This window comes from Trachemys scripta, chromosome 6 (genome assembly GCF_013100865.1).
Source record: "Trachemys scripta elegans isolate TJP31775 chromosome 6, CAS_Tse_1.0, whole genome shotgun sequence".
Taxonomy (NCBI): Eukaryota; Metazoa; Chordata; order Testudines; family Emydidae; genus Trachemys; species Trachemys scripta.
The window spans coordinates 57,610,588-57,626,693 of NC_048303.1; the positions used below are offsets into that span (position 1 = coordinate 57,610,588).

At 40.4% G+C, this 16,106-nt stretch overlaps 1 long non-coding RNA gene across 4 annotated transcripts in view; it reads right to left on the bottom strand.

The window, feature by feature from the left end:
• LOC117879497 overlaps positions 1-16,106 on the bottom strand; it is an 84,105-nt gene that overhangs the window by 48,355 nt on the left and 19,644 nt on the right. For all 4 annotated transcript variants that reach the window (XR_004646284.1, XR_004646283.1, XR_004646285.1 and 1 more), the window contains 2 exons: positions 14,070-14,166; positions 13,880-13,976 (listed from right to left, as the gene is read on the bottom strand). This is a non-coding gene — a long non-coding RNA (uncharacterized LOC117879497). The remainder of the gene's footprint in view (positions 1-13,879; positions 13,977-14,069; positions 14,167-16,106) is intronic.

Sequence of the window (16,106 nt, forward strand, 5' to 3'; positions counted from 1 at the left end):
CCAGTCCTGGCCAACGACTGCTCTCCATTGGTACTGCTGTCCCTTCAGTCAGCCAGGAACAACATCCTCACTTCTCTGGCTCCAAGCAGCAACCGGCTCTGCTCAGGTACTGCAACTCCTTTTATATGGGCCTGCTGGGCCTGGATTGGCTGTTTCCCTGCAGCCTTTCCCAGACTAGCAATCACTGTCTAGGCCTCTTTGAGGGCTCACCTTCATTGCTCCTTTCTAGGACAGGATGTGGTAGGACCACGAGGCCTCCAGCAGGGGGTCTCAGGGCCTGGTACACCCCATCACAGGGTCTCACTAACTTTTTACATTTGACTTATGAGAGATAAGCTCAAGGCTTGACTAGTATCAGAAGGCGAATGTGAGCGTGAAGAGAATGGGAACATAGAGAGAACCTCAAAAGAGCTTTTTATTTCCTAAAAAGCATAAGAGGAAGAAATGAAGAAGAGAGCAGCCAGGAAGTTGCATGGAGGGAGTTCACACAGTACAGAGGGAGAGGACTTGGCATTAACAATGAAGAGGAAATGGATATAGCATTTGCATTTTTGTTTTTGTGCATTTACAGTTCACTCCTTATACTCGTTTGGCTCTTAAGCAATGTTAACTATATTAATAAGGGTCATGTAATTATTATTTCAAGAAGTGACAGTTCTTCAAGTGCACTTAGGTAGATGCATCCTTTAAAATTCTTGTTAGTGTCTAAAATGGATTCAGATCCTTCTGCAACTATCCAGCTTGAGTAGCTGGCTGGACAGAAGCAAGCAAGGAGAAAAAGGATCCTTCGTATGGACTGCTACCATAGTGGAGGAGTTCAGGTTCCGTACAATGGCAGATCCTTTGTCTCTGTCTCTCCCTCAGCCTGTCCCCATCAACCACAGTGGACAGCTGTGCCAGGAGCCCCAAAGACCAGGGTCCTGTGTGAAATGTGTGCACCCCTTGCACGGCTCCAAGGGATCCTCTGCAGAAGGCCGGGCAGGGATTTCCTCTTAGCTCCAAGGAGGCAGTAGAGGTATAAATCAGGAATACTCACGCTGAAGTCAACAGAGTTGCTCTTGATTTCCACTGGTGTTACTGAGAGCAGAATTTGGTGCTAGAAATTGGTACGGACCCACCCAAAGCAGGCTGGGAGCATAGTCCATTGTAATATTTATTGTTGTGCTACTAATTGCATTATTTCCCGCCACCCCACCTGCCTCAGTCTTCCTCAGTCTGCTCTGGAGCAAGCACCATTAGATGTGAGGAGATTGTTGAGGCTGCATTCCCATTCAGACCCTGACTTGGCTGCTAAGATTGCCAATGGGATGCCAGTTGTAATGGAGGTACCTATCTAGTGGAAACAACAAATGATTCTTTGTCCTTTATCGACAGCTGGCACTTGGCAATGTCTCTCTCCCAGATTTACTCAAGTGTTGCTGTATTCTCCGTTTCGGTGAGACAGAGCCACTTGGAATTTTGGCATCACTGAAACTCTTTATGTGACAGTATCCGAATAGCAGAGAGAGATCAATAAAGGCAGATAATGCTATCTGATCATTTTTTAATAAATAAAAGGCTGAAGGAGGGTGAAGTCACTGTAATATTTTGTTCATCCAAAAAAACCCAAATTAGCGCATTAGTGAGTACACTGAATATATATGATGGGCCAGATCCTGGATCATATGAGAGCTGCACACTTTTACACCTTTTGCTCCCCTCCCATCCCAAAGCAACTTTGAGCCACCTCAGGTTAGGTATGCACGTACACTGACGGGCCTGGAGAGAGTGGCATCTCTAGGGTTGGCTATGGCAGCTTTGCCCGGCATCAATGCCCAGCTGCCCAATTAGCAGGAGCAGACCAAAACACTTAGGATGCACATGCAAGCATGGTAGTTGCATAAAAAAACACGGCAGGTATTTTTACATACACATTTCTGCTCTAGCTTTTTGAAAATCTGACCCTTGTCTATTTGAGAATTTTAAACCCCCTATTTCAAATTGTTTTACATGATTCCAGTAAAAATGTCTCAAATAAAAAAAACCAGCCTGACTACTCTTCCAGAACAAGGCCCGTCTACTAGCCCATATGTCTTTATCAAATATGTAGCAGCTGGGATGAGATAAGAGCCAGTCCTTCGCTTTCAATCTATAGCTGCCCTGTCGTCGTCATTTGCAAAGTAGCTTTAATAATCTACAAATTCATGTTTTTAAACTTCCCAGCTTATCAATAGCTTCCTCCTGGCTAATATGTCATATTTTCCTCATCTGTCTGAGACAATGAAGATTATCAAACATTACTGCGTCAGCACGCATCATATCATACACCTGTATTTGAACAATTAACTTATTACAATATGTGTCTTACAGGTGATAAAAAACACAAAAGGCAGCACCATAAAGTCATACGTGAATAACGTTCAAGCCAAGCCAATCCTGAGAATGGAATTATTTAAATGCAATGATTTCTAAGAAGATCTCCCAGAAATAAATAAATACTTATAGTGTTAGGGAAGAATTGTTTTCCAGACATGTCTATGGAAGTAAAATAAATTCTTGTCTCCTCAGTTGGGGTAGTCATGCAAATATTTCTTTTGGGGACGGGGTGGCTGATCCTGACAAACTGCTGAGCACCTGGGACACACACTGAGAATGATATGTATTGCTCCTTTCAGGATCAGGCCTTAAGTTCAGGCAGAGTTATATTTAAACTGTAAAATTCAGCATATTAGTCAAGTGCATTCTGAGGCTTATTTTATAATAAAAAAAAACAGCAAAACTTTTCTTATACTCAACCAGTATTGCAGCATTTTCCTATATCCAATCGGTATTGCAATTCTGTACCATTCCCCTCTGTCCCATTTTCCTAAGATGAATAAAGCTGCTGTTACTGAAGCTTTATGTACCTTAATCTCACTATTAATAACTATTATCTTTTGTCCTTTAATATTGACAATGGATCACTGTTAAATTAAAATAATTGCTTAATTACAAAAATAAATATTCTTAAAATTAGAACTGCCAGAGATTAAACATTATCCTTTATTTGCTAAAGATCCTTGTGTTTGAATATATTCTCCCCTCCTAGAAACAACATATGTTTGTCTCATCTTGTTTCATCATTAGTTTTGATGCATTGCTCTCTGGTTTTATAAGCCAGACATGGCAGGTAGACTCAGATTGATTGATTAATATTACTGAGAATTTGTACTTGAAAACTTTCTAAGCCATATAACATATGTTACAGTTTCAAGATAACCATCTGCAACTAACCGATGAGAGGCAATATCTTGTCTGTCAAGTGCCTCCAACATGGGGACTGCAAATTTTTTGCAGTATGTTAGACCTGAGATCAAATTATTCTATAATCTAAACCTGCAAAGCAGCTAGGTCAGTTAAGGTCCAATCCTGCAGTCTATAAGCATGCATAACTCCCACCAAAGCCAATTTTATACCAGGTGTATATTCATTGCAATCAATATGGTTACATCACACATGAATTTTGCTCACTGATTATACATTCATGTAGGGTTCAGTCTGTATAATAAAATGATCATCCTTTAGGCAGAGTGAATATGCTAAACCCTCTGACTCTGAGACAGCCTCAACCTCCTAACGTATGTCTCTTGTACAATATTTCAGCTGTTGCAGTGCCCAGTATTTAGGCTTATGCTTTTCCCATTACACCCATAGCAAACATTGCTGCCTCTGAACACACCGCAATTTCTCCCCCCTGCACCGAGAAAATGTTCCTGTCAAAGGAACAACTTTTTGAAAAATAAGCTGTACTCCTTTGTAAAGCACAGCCATTGCATGATTCATTCAAAGTATATGGGAGGAAGGGCAGCTTTCAAACACTGGACTAGACTCAGAGGAATGTGATGTCTACACAGGTTTATATAGGGTAAAGGTAAAACAGTTTTTGACAGCAATGTCTGAGACCTTGAAAAAGTCAGCTTTTAAAAAATTATGCAGCCAACCCCTCGATAGCTATGCAAAGAGATTTCCCTCTTCCAATGCAGTGCATGGGCCAGGCACAAGGTAGCTAGAAAGTGGAGGCTTTGCTCTAGCTACAGCTGCCTGAAAGGGGCCAGCACTGTGCACACTGCACCCTTTCGAAAGGTAGAGAAGCTAATGCTATGGAATGTCCTCCTCAGGAGGAGGACTGTCTGCAGCCTGGCTCTTTTGCATCCTGCCTCAGACAAAAGGCTGATTTTTGCCCCTAGTTTTGACTGAAACTTGCATTTCAAGTTCAATGTTCCATTAACTCAACATCATGCACTTTCGGGTTATTATAAATCAAATTTTGAAATGGAAAAACAAAGATTGCTTTGCTTCTTAAATATATAAAAATGATCTCCCATTAGAGAATTTCTAAGCAACTCAGGCCACCTCCACTTCTTCCTCTCTCTAGACCAAATTTTGGGCTGTGCTATGTACCAGCATACCTGCCCGGGAGAGAAAAGCATATGCCCCAAAGATGAAAGGCATCAGACAGACATAAGTCAGACATTCTAGCATCTAGCTCAGTGATCTGAAAATGTGCAAATAGAGATGTGCCAGGGATATGTTAAAGGGATCATGGCTAATGATGGGCAAAAGAAAAGGACCTGTGGTACCCCCAGAAAATGCATACAAAATCTTTGGAATTCACTATACAAAATTTCTGCACAAGTTATTTGTTTGCCCAGCGATAACTATCATGCCAGAATGAGAGGTCTGTGCAAATCTGATGGTAGAGAGGGATCAGGGGAAAATAACTAGATTGGCACCTTTCTCTTGGAACATGAGATAAATCAGGCTGAACTTGAGGAAATATACCATCCCCAACCCCCTATTTTAGGCACATTTCAGAATATGTTGCCTGCCACATACTTGCTTGATTGTACTAAAGCATTAATCTGTTTGTTAATCTGTGTTGGCTGGTATGTGCAGCTGTGGGTTACTCATGGGTTATGATACAAGAGATGTACTGGTAGGCATACATGCATTATTAAACTTGTCCTTTTTTCTTGCAAATGATCCTACTGTAGGAAGACAATGTTTTGACTATTTTGGAATGCTACATAAATGGCCATCTGTTCCCCCATTCATTCCAATGCATCCCATTAAGAATGGGACGAGACCTTAGAGTAGCTTTTGCACTGCCTGCAAATATGCTTGGGGGATATTCTCTCCTCTGGTGGTATCTCCTTTTTTGTGCACTATAAGTCAAATTCCAAAGACCTTAGTCAGGTTTTAATCATTCTTGAATGAAGCACAGAATTTTGACTGAATGAAAACTGAGTAAGAGCCCAATCCTGAAGTCCTAATTCCTATATTAGGCCACAACGTTGGCTATATATGTATTACAAGCACTCTACTAACCAAGATGTCAGAACATACATATGCAACAATGTTATGCACTGCTTTACCTCTCATTTGTGCTCTTGTAGAGCCTAGGATGTCACCCTCTATTTCCATCCAGCTACCCAGGAATGGAGAAGTTGGATGCCACCTGCTCTTATCTTTGGCAAGAGGAATATGCTGTACTAGTGTGAAAAGGTCAATGAAAACTGAGCTTCTCCACTTCAGCCAAGACACTGTTCATGAGTCACTATCTTCTGATGATGAAGCAGACAGCCCCTACTTGGTGTTATCCAAGAACTCCTTCCCTCGAATGTTGGGATAAACTGGACCTTGCACCAAACTGCACCTGGTTTGTGAAAACCTAAATCTGGCCAGCAGCCTCTTGCAAAAAAACTCAGCAAGCCCATGTTTGTCCATTCTCCCTTGTATACCCCTAGTCTCTTTTATGATATTCACTCCTATATTTGCTATTATTTACCTGATGCCTGAGTATACTACTCAGTTTTTATCAAATACACATTCCATACCTGACAAACCGGTTCCAAGGCTGTCTCTTTAGCCTGACAAACTGTGCATGTCCAAAACTGGAACTGTTTATCTACTTCATTCCTTGCAAACTTTGGCATTCAGAGAAAGTGGAAGCCAGATTTGAATCAGCTCTAACTCAGCAAAACAAAAACCTGATGGATCAAGGTTTTGCAATACCAAAGTCTTTCCTGGATTCACTTGTGCTCAACCGAGAAGGATGCACAAGGGAGAAGAGTATTCAAGTAGCTTTCCCCAACTCATGCTACTGAGCGGGGAATGGACACAATCTTATTGGGGAACTCAGGCACAATTCCCTGCTAGTGTGTTCATGGAAATTAGTTATACAAATGAACTTGGCAGCCCTAGAGACTAGAAGATTCCCCTGGATAAGAGAACCCTCTAACCAGGCAGGGCTGATGCCCTCCACCCCCATGTCAGAGGCATGGTGAGGTGTAAGCAGGCCTCATCAGAGTATTCTTATACCACAGTGATCCTCGACTGCTAGAACATCCCTTAGGACTAGGAGGCATCAGAATTCAGCAGCCAGCATAAAGTACAGTAAACCTGAGGCTGCTCTACTGTATGCTAGGAATCCTGGGGGGAGGGGGAGTTGTACTCCTTTAACTATACTGATGTTAAAACAGCACAACTTTTCATGTGTAAATGACGCCTTAGATGGTTAAGAGACCTAAGCTGCAGCCAATGCCTAGTTAAGATCAAGATGAAAATAATGCCCTAAGTAGAGAGAATTGAGAAATTTCCATTATTTTTCTCCCTCTTCCCTGCCCAGCTCTAGTCCTAAATGACTTGGCCAAGATCCCACAGGAGTCCTTTGACTTCAGAGAAGTTATTGTGGTTTAGCACCACAGTGTAGCAGGAAGGTCTGCCCCTTTAAGGGCCTGCAGAGCCCAGGAGCAGCAAGCCCTGGCCTAAGAAGAAGCTAAGCACAACAGGCAGGTGTTGGGAACCAGCCGGTCCAGCTAAGCAGCAGCTAATGATTGACTCTGAGTCCCAGCTGGAAGGTATAATTAAGGACCCAGCTTTGTAAGGAGGGAAGGGGAAGCAGGGTGTGCTAGAAAAGAGAAACACCTTCCCGAGCAGCAGTGGAAGACTGCACCAGGGTAGGTCTGACTGTGGTCCCCTGGAGGCTAAGGAAGAGCTGTGACCCTGGAGCTTGGGGGAGGAGCGGAGAGGACCCTGCAGTGCCTGTCCAGGACTATCATTTTTGTTACTTTTCAATAGTTTTTCTTTGTGTGGCAGAAGAATAAAAGAGCCTGCACTGAAGGCTGAAACAGCATTCAGCATGGCTGACTGTTTTGTCCCCAAGCTGGTGGACAGGCCTATCATACTATACCCGGTAACTCAGAACAGAATTTGGCCCAAGGTCTCCACCCTCACCCCCTTTATAGTCAGTCTAAGATAAATAAAATTGACAGATGTGGAAAGGATGTTCTCTCAGCTGTTCCAGTTGTAACATTCTTTCATTTAACCATCAGTGCCCATTACATTCCAAACATTGATGCAGAAATTGTTCCCTGCTGCTGACTGGTTATTTGTTATAAACCACCACTGAAGAATTTCCAGATGTTGTAGATTATTCAATTAGCTGATTTTTTTATATAAAAAGAGGACACAAATATTATCTTATAAAAGAAAGGGGGGAGGTTATTAGATACCACAGAGATAAGTGCAGTACAGAAACCTAGATAGATAATACAGAACTACTTAAGAGATTGAGAATGGGATTTAATTGTGAAGTTGGCAACACTGTTTACAATTGCACCTGGAGGCCCCAATTGAGAGCAGAGCTGCTTATCAAACACAACATACTAATAGACAGTTCCTTCCCCAAAGAGTTTTCAGTCTAACAGACAAACAGTGGGATGGGACAGAGAGGTGAAGTGACTTGGCTAAATTCGCATGGATCAATGTTCATGTTGCACTCCCCATCTGTACCTGAGCCAAGCTGGGAAAGCTAGTGATCCAATCAGAGGGCCAAATTGAGTGATGAATCCTGGTCACATGCTACCTAAGACACATTGCACATACACTAAGAAGATCACACAGTCTGCTGCCCTACTCACTAGCCCATAGACAGATCTACACATTATCATTCAGAAAGATTTTTGGTTTAAGTTAGAAGAGAGAGGAAGTGAGCTGTCTCACTGAGGTTCGGTTTGTTTTTTTCCAAGATCCACAGTGTAATAAGTTAATCATATCTCTTGCTCTCCATTCCTAGAATTCTAATTCCAGGAACAGGTGTTGAAAGATCCCTTTTACATGGTCTCCCCTTCTTATGCAAAATATCTTTGTTTGGCCAAGATTGACAAAAATACCAAACACAAACTCTAAAATTGTGACCAGCCATACTTTCAGAATGCTTGTCTCCAGTCTTTCTCCATCAAGTGAAGGTGGCAAAACACTTTGCCAGAAAACAATCTGCTTTGTTGTATATGACATCACTGTGAAAAAAATCTTTAAACAAACCTGAAACTGGGGAAATAGGAAAATAACCCTGCTGTCTTGGCAGATAATTATTTTAGCTATAAATGCCAGTGACCACAGGTGGGACTCAGGGCAGCTGCTAAAACTGTGGTTTTGAAACTGAAAATAACATAATTATCTGTTGAACAAACCAAGCAGTGGGTCTGTTCTGAATTTTGCATGGGTGTGGATTGCTGAGTCATTTATCCAGTTCAAGAACATTTGCTGAGTCATGGTTTGCACAGTACTGTGTTTCAGCTGGAGCATAGCAACTTCTGCAAGTTAAATCAACTTATCAGTGTTCCTCTTTCTTGTCCTCTCCCACATCTGTCCCCAAGTCAAGCAGCATACTATAGGATAAAAACTATATTGCACCATTATCAGACTGTTGGTCTTTTCCTGTCAGTTGTTTACTAACTCAAGGGCTGTAGAAATCTGCCAACAGAAAAGATTAGGTATCATGTCATATGGAGTTTGCAGTGTTCAACCTATGCTGCGCACTCCACAATAAAAATGCAGTGAACAAATACTGGGACTGTTATGTCATCTACTGAAAGTGATTTTAAAAAGCGAAGATCCATTTTATTTTAAAAATAAGTTCTAATCAGAACATCATGAAACCATATGGGTCATCAGTATGTTAAACATAGTTATCAAAACTCATGATTCAGAGCATCAGATGATCACCTACAGGAAGGAATTCCCCCTGCCATCTCCTAGGGTTGACATTGAACAACTGGGGGAAGGCAGAGGAAACCACCTTGTTCTGCTGCCCCATAAAGTGTCAAGTACGTATTGGCCACTTCTGGAAGCACGATGCAAAATTCAATGATGGATCAATGGTATGATTCACTTTGGTAAATCCAGTGTTGCAGCAAAGCACACAACATATCTGGAACAGTGAATTTTAATTCCCAGGGGGAATTGTCTTGGTAAAGTGTATGTAAGCAGCTGTGGCTGAATCTATCTTTCCATTTCAATAGATGAGGCAAATTGAAGTGAAATATTGTGGCTATTCCCTTTTTCAAAGTAAAGCAGTTAGGAACACAATAAGTAAGACAATGCTGCATCTTTTTAGCCTTGCTATAGCTGTTTTGCGTGGCTGAGATCAAACTTATTTCATATTTGACACCAAATAGCTATCAACTGGTAATGGCTTTATGGCCCAGCATTGGTGTTGAGATGGTGACCGACATGATAACTGGTGTTTTTCTTAAAGCTCTAGCTCCTGGAGATAAGTGATTAAGTGAGAAACTCAGTTTTTGTTACAAAAGAAAAGTAAGTTAGTGGCCATCCTCGTTGCAGAGAAAAGCTTGAAAATGTGACCCCAGTGTACTCTAAAGACTTAACAACCACAGGGGAAGTTTTATTATTTGTTAAAAACATCTCCTGATTTTCAAGGCAATCTCATGATTTTGGGGAACCTGACTCATTATTTTTAAAGCCTGCAGATGGCAATATTATTTCTGTACAGACCCTAGCTTAACAGGGTCCCAACTCAATTACTGCCTTTAGGCAGTATCGCAGAACAAATGACTAACAACCGCCACTAGTTAAACCTTTTGGGACTGTACATTGAGTCAGAAAACTCACAAGAACAGGCTCATGAGATTGCTGGTATTGTCCGACAATTGACTGGGCCCCAAATACCAAGAAAACAACTTTTCATGCAGCATTTCAGCCTTTAGTTTTTTGTCTTGGCTAGAATTGAGAAGCACAAACACACACCAATATAAACACAAAGGAAAGATTTAACCAAACTTTTCCTAAACATACAAAAAGCTTTGGTTCTTGTTTGAGCTTAGAGCAAAAGTTTGTGTGTGTGTGTGTGGTGTGGTGAGTCTTATTTATCTAACCTGATTCACCTGTCCAGTTGTAACTGACTGCTTCAAGTGGCCTCAACTCAGCAGTCATGCTGTACTACACCCAGCTGCAATAATTGGATAAACTTCTCCATAAGGGCAAAGTGAAAGGAGGATCTCCCAGCACAAGGAGAGCGTGGTGTTTTTTCCCAGTTTTTAAACTAAAACAAGAGACAAAATATATGTAGCGAGTGGCAGGTAAAGAACACATTTTTAAAAATACATCAGAAAGTGGTTAATCAGCTTGTGGAATTCACTGTTGCAGGTGATCAGCAAGTCAAAGCTACAGCTGTCAGCAACTAATGACTTTGGACCACTGAGATTGTCAGTAATTGTGAAAACTAAAATCAAATGTGGTGCTCTGAGGGCACTTACCATCATGAAATTCCCCATTCAGAGTGTCACTACTAAAGCAATGCTGAGCCTGGCAGTAGCACTAGATAGTTCCAGGATGCAGCGTGGCCCTGATGACTAGGTCCCTACGGTAGGACTCAGGAGGCTACCTTCTAGTCCTGGCTATGCCACTGGCCTGATGGGTGGCCTTAGGCAGTCACTTCACCTCCACCTGCCTGGGTTTCCCTAACTGTAAAATGACAGTGAAAGCAGCACAGGATGGTCCCAAGGAGCAGCAGATAACTTCTTTAGGTCTAGTGTTTGTGCTCCCTATTTAGACAAGCAGTTACAAATAAGTCAAACACTCTAACGTTTGTGGCTTTCCTTAGGCTGTGGTTTGTGCTACAACCTTGCTTTTTAGATTTCATCATAAAAACCCACCTACTTTATGATAATTTCAGCAAAACTATTCCTGTTTGGGTTAGATGAGGACGACTGACTACAATCGGATCTCAGAAAGAGTGCTTTCACAGTCCCTAGGTTATACAAGAGAAGGTGCCAACAACTAAAAAGATCCAGGTTTCAGAGTAACAGCCGTGTTAGTCTGTATCCGCAAAAAGAAGAACAGGAGTACTTGTGGCACCTTAGAGACTAACAAATTTATTAGAGCATAAGCTTTCGTGGACTACAGCCCACTTATTCGGATGCATATAGAATGGTTCCATATAGAATGTTTGGATTTTTTGTTTTTTTATATCCTTAGATGCTAGTTCCACTTAGCAATTGGGTGAAACTTTGGATCTTTTAAAAAAAAGAACAGGAGTACTTGTGGCACCTTAGTAGAATGGAACCATTCTATATGCATCCGAAGAAGTGGGCTGTAGTCCACGAAAGCTTATGCTCTAATAAATTTGTTAGTCTCTAAGGTGCCACAAGTACTCCTGTTCTTCTTTTTTTAAAAAGATCCAAAGTTTCACCCAATTGCTAAGTGGAACTAGCATCTAAGGACATAAAAAAACAAAAAATCCAAACATTACTTTCAAGGAAAAGCAACCACAATCTGTTCTTCCAATCCTGGGAGATACTGCAAGACATTTTGATCATATAGCATCTATCATAAAATTGATCCAAATTCCTCAAATATGGAGCCAATCTCCATGCACAGAGGTGATGTCAGGGATATGCATGCAGTTGCAGCACTGAGAAATTCAAGCTTGAAATTTCAATTTCAATGTCAAGCTGAAAAATTCAAGGACAGGGACCTGTTATCTGTTTGATGTTTGGTACAGATTGGTGAGCACTACATATATTTAGAGTATTCTGTAAGGCCCTGCTTCAGGGAAGTACTAAAGCACATGCTTAAGTCTAGCCCTATTCAGGACATCTTAAGTGCTGTCCTCAACAGGGAGGCTCAATCATGGCCTAAATGTTTATAATTTATAATATATTCCATAAGCACTGATTGTCTGACTGTAGGGAAACTCGGGTGAGGTTGGAACCCCAAACTACTGTGTACTTCTTTAATCCAAGATTTGGACTGCATTAGAATGTGTCGATTTTTAAAATTCTGTCTTGCTTATTGTTCTTGCTGTATTCTTCCTTTAATTTTCTGTGTCTTCTCTTGTTTTTGTGATTTATTTCTTTGTAATGTTTTCTGTACCATTTTTCCTTTGCCCAATATTTACCCGTTGTGTTGTTTTATTTTTTAAAATCTCTTAGGTACACTATAAATTCCAATACCAATAGTATGTAGGTGCTGTTTGGAGGGATGCTGTAAGGACTGACAATTTCAAAGTGATAGAACATAAAAAAATCCCGATACACAAGAATTCCAGCCAACCCCCCAGGCAAGAAGATCTGGAACAGTCTTAATAAGCCATGGGATAAGTTAGGAAACACCCCAAAATTAAACCAGGATGCTGAGCTGGCTCTGATTACGGTTGCACATGGCAGAAGTCTGTGTGCAAGTGTATGCATGTGAACACACACAATATTTCATCCCCTCACTATCCTGCACGCTCTGTTCTGGCAAGCCAGGGAGAGATTAAAATGGATGACTGAGTACAGGATTCTCATCCATGTCAATCTCTTGCTGGCATCAGCTCAAAGTTACACCATAAACACCTTAAAGATGACCTGCAAAGGAAAAATAATTGGGCCAAGGCCCTCTTTAATTTTTGCTTCTTATATTAAAAAAAGTTTCTGCTTGGGTTTTTTGTTTGTATGTTTTTACATTAGAAATTCAGGCCTGTCTAGGCTGGAAGACTACAAAAGTAGAAAAAGTAGTGTAATGGTGCCATCCGAAGAGTGAGGAGAATGAAAGCTGAACATTCTAGAAGGCAAGGGATTTTTAGATACTAATTTTTTGTTTTGTTTTTAAATTATTAAGGCAATTTTACAATAAATGGTTAATATACTACATTGTACATTACTTATTACTTATTAGGGCTCAGGTTAATATTCAAAGAACCTGGCTAAAGATTCTGGCTTGCTGGCTGGGAGACCTCCTCCTCTGACTGCACTAAAAAGGATGAGCAAATTTCTAAATACCTATTCTCTTTTTGGTGCACCTTGTGTGTATATACTTGGTGTGAAAGCTTTTCCATCTGCTTCAGCAACAAGTCATTCCATAAGAGAAGTCAATTTTTCCATCTATGTGCAATATGAAGTCTTGCAACTAACAATAAAAAAGAAATTAATTTCTCATTTTGTTTAAAATGTAGATCTTTTACTGGAGCATTAAGTAAGTAGGTCAAGGGATCTCTGGGAAGCTAGCAGTTTGTTATAAGACGAATTTCTTCAATAATTTCCTCCTAAACCATCCAATTCGTGGACACAACCACCACATTTGCGAGTATGTTCTGCTTTCCCAGAAACCCCTTCTACAAAGTGCCTCCTTAGTAGCAAAAATATGATGGATCTTGACTGGAGTCAAATGCCATCTATACACTAATTTATAAACATTTTCTTTATTGGCTCTCAAACTTTTTAACTGTTGACCCCTTTCACATAGCAAGTCTCTGAGTGCAACCCCCCTTATAAATTAAAAACATTTTTAAATATATTTAACACCATTATAAATGCTGGAGGCAAAGCAGGGTTTGGGGTGGAGGTTCACAGCTCGCGACCCCCCATATAATAACCTCGCGATTCCCTGAGGGGTCCCGACCCCCAGTTTGAGAACCCCTGATACATAAATTGAAGATGTATAGCCCCTTTCCCATACAGAGATCCATTTATCCAGATCAATTTCTTTGTACAAATCCATCTCCATATTTTCATGTGGGCTGTTTTCTTATCAACATCTTTTTCACTCAAAATTGTATATATCTTAGAAATTAAACCTTTTGTTCCAGCTTGCTCCTGGGTCAACTCCTCAAATACGATTAAAGGTCTAGGTAGAGCTGTTTAGTATCCAGATTTCACAATAAAATGTTTGTCCTGCAAATATTGGAAATACAGAATCTTAATATTATTTACATTATTACTATTTTAAACTTTGTATTTTGTTTGCTTTTCTTAATATAAATTTACCTTCAGTGACTTATTTACATTTTCAGTAAAGGAAGTCTTTGTTAAAGGGCCAACATCCCTTAACCAGGGAAGGTTAGATTTTCCATTCCTGGTATTCCTAAAGATTTAAAAAAAAAACAAACACAGTAAAAACAACAAAATAACACCTACCTCCCGGGACTTTCTTAGCCATCAGAAAAAGAAGCAAAGAAAGGACACAAGTCCCGCGTGTAAAAAATCCTGTACGGCTTGCTATTAAGAGGGAAAAAATCAAAGATGGCATAATAAGTCCTGATCCTAAAATTGCATTGGAACAGCCTGTGCAAAATCAATAGGGCTCTGCAAAGGCACAGGAGTCTGCTCGTACACATCACTGTTGATTTAGACCTCTGCATAGGCGAATGGGGCTGCTTGTGTGGATACAGTTGCAGGATAAGGGCTTAAGTCATCATGGGTGCGTTTTCAGAGAATAAAAATGGTTTTGGTATCCTAAAAATGATACCTTTTCTATGGGATTTTCTCCAAATCATTTAACCTTCCAGTAGTGGCTTTGCAAGTCATCCACCTAGCCACAGGTCTTGAAATAGTTCTATGTTCCAATGAGCCTGATGTATTTGGAATGGTTCAGTGCATATTCCCCATTACAGAATTGTTTGTTTACACAGAATAATAATGAAAGCCAAAGGTGATCTGGGCAGAGGTGACTTCAATTTTCCACCATGGAAAAGTTTTCTGGTACTTTTTATTCTATAGTTCAATGCTAGGTTTTGCTTTTCTATCATTTTCCTTCATATACTCTTAGTTTAACTGAGTTATTACCTTTAAACCCTTTGGCACCAACAATGCTGCACAATATGCTGTGATGAGGCATATTGAAGTCAGTGAACAAATGGCTCATTGCTGCAGCAGATGTTGTTGCTGCCTGGAACATGTTCTGATCTTGGATTTTTAAAGAACCGGATCACTGAAGTTGCAGAAAAATTTGCGAAGATAATTCACAGGATAATGGAGATAATTGATGACTGAACGGGGGCTATTAACCCCCTTTCATTTATTACACTATAGGCAAGATTTTAACTCAACTTCAGATGTATAAAGCCTATTCATTGACACACTGAGTCACTAATTGCCTTTAAAGTTTCATTAAAAACAGATGCAACATTAAAGCGCAAGTATTACTCACACGCTAATCAAGGTGCAGCTCAACATTCTGAGCATGAACTGATAACATATCTAATGATGTAGAAAACAGCTGCTAATGCAGCAGTTGTATTCTTCACTGTACAGTTACAATTAATATTGATAAACTTAAAGTGCCTGCTGCAAATGCATTATGTTGGCGGGGTAAGTAGAATACTAAGGGTGAGAAAAAGAAGTATTATGGTACGGCAAAGGCTATGTCTGAACATGAATCCTCTCTATACAGCTTGTTTTTTTTCTTCCCCTCTGAACATGTCAAGGCAGAACTGGCCTCTTGAACAAAGAATGTTTCGGTGCACTGACTAATTAAAATTTGCCAGATATTTTTAAGTCAATAAATATTCTACAGATAAAATGGTTACCGGATGGAGAAATCTGGAATAATTAAGTAATTAAGTTGTGATGCATTTTGCTTTAGCTAGCTCATTCTGTGTAACTAATGATTGCAAGCAACATGCTCCTGGCAGTTCAATACCTTCCATCTAACACAGGTTTCCTAGGATGGTTTTAAACAATAAAACACAAGGGCTTAATATCCGTATCACTTGTACTAGTTTTCTACTAATATTTTCTAGTGTGATGAGTTATTTTGATTGTTACTCCTGGGGATGAGAGGAGAATCAGGTCCCAAGGCCTTGTCTATGCTAAGGTTTTTCTTTATAACATTGTTGCTATCACTGATCCAGCTCACTAGTGGCAGCAATGGTAGTAGTCTAGTATAGACAGGGCTCTAGTCAATCGTGAGAGTTTTAAGCACTGTATTGTCCAGTCCTGCTCAGAGAAGGTGCTTAAAGTGCCAGCAACCATCTAGAGTTCTGTCTGCTTTACTGCTACCACTAGTGGAGCTGAATTGGTCAT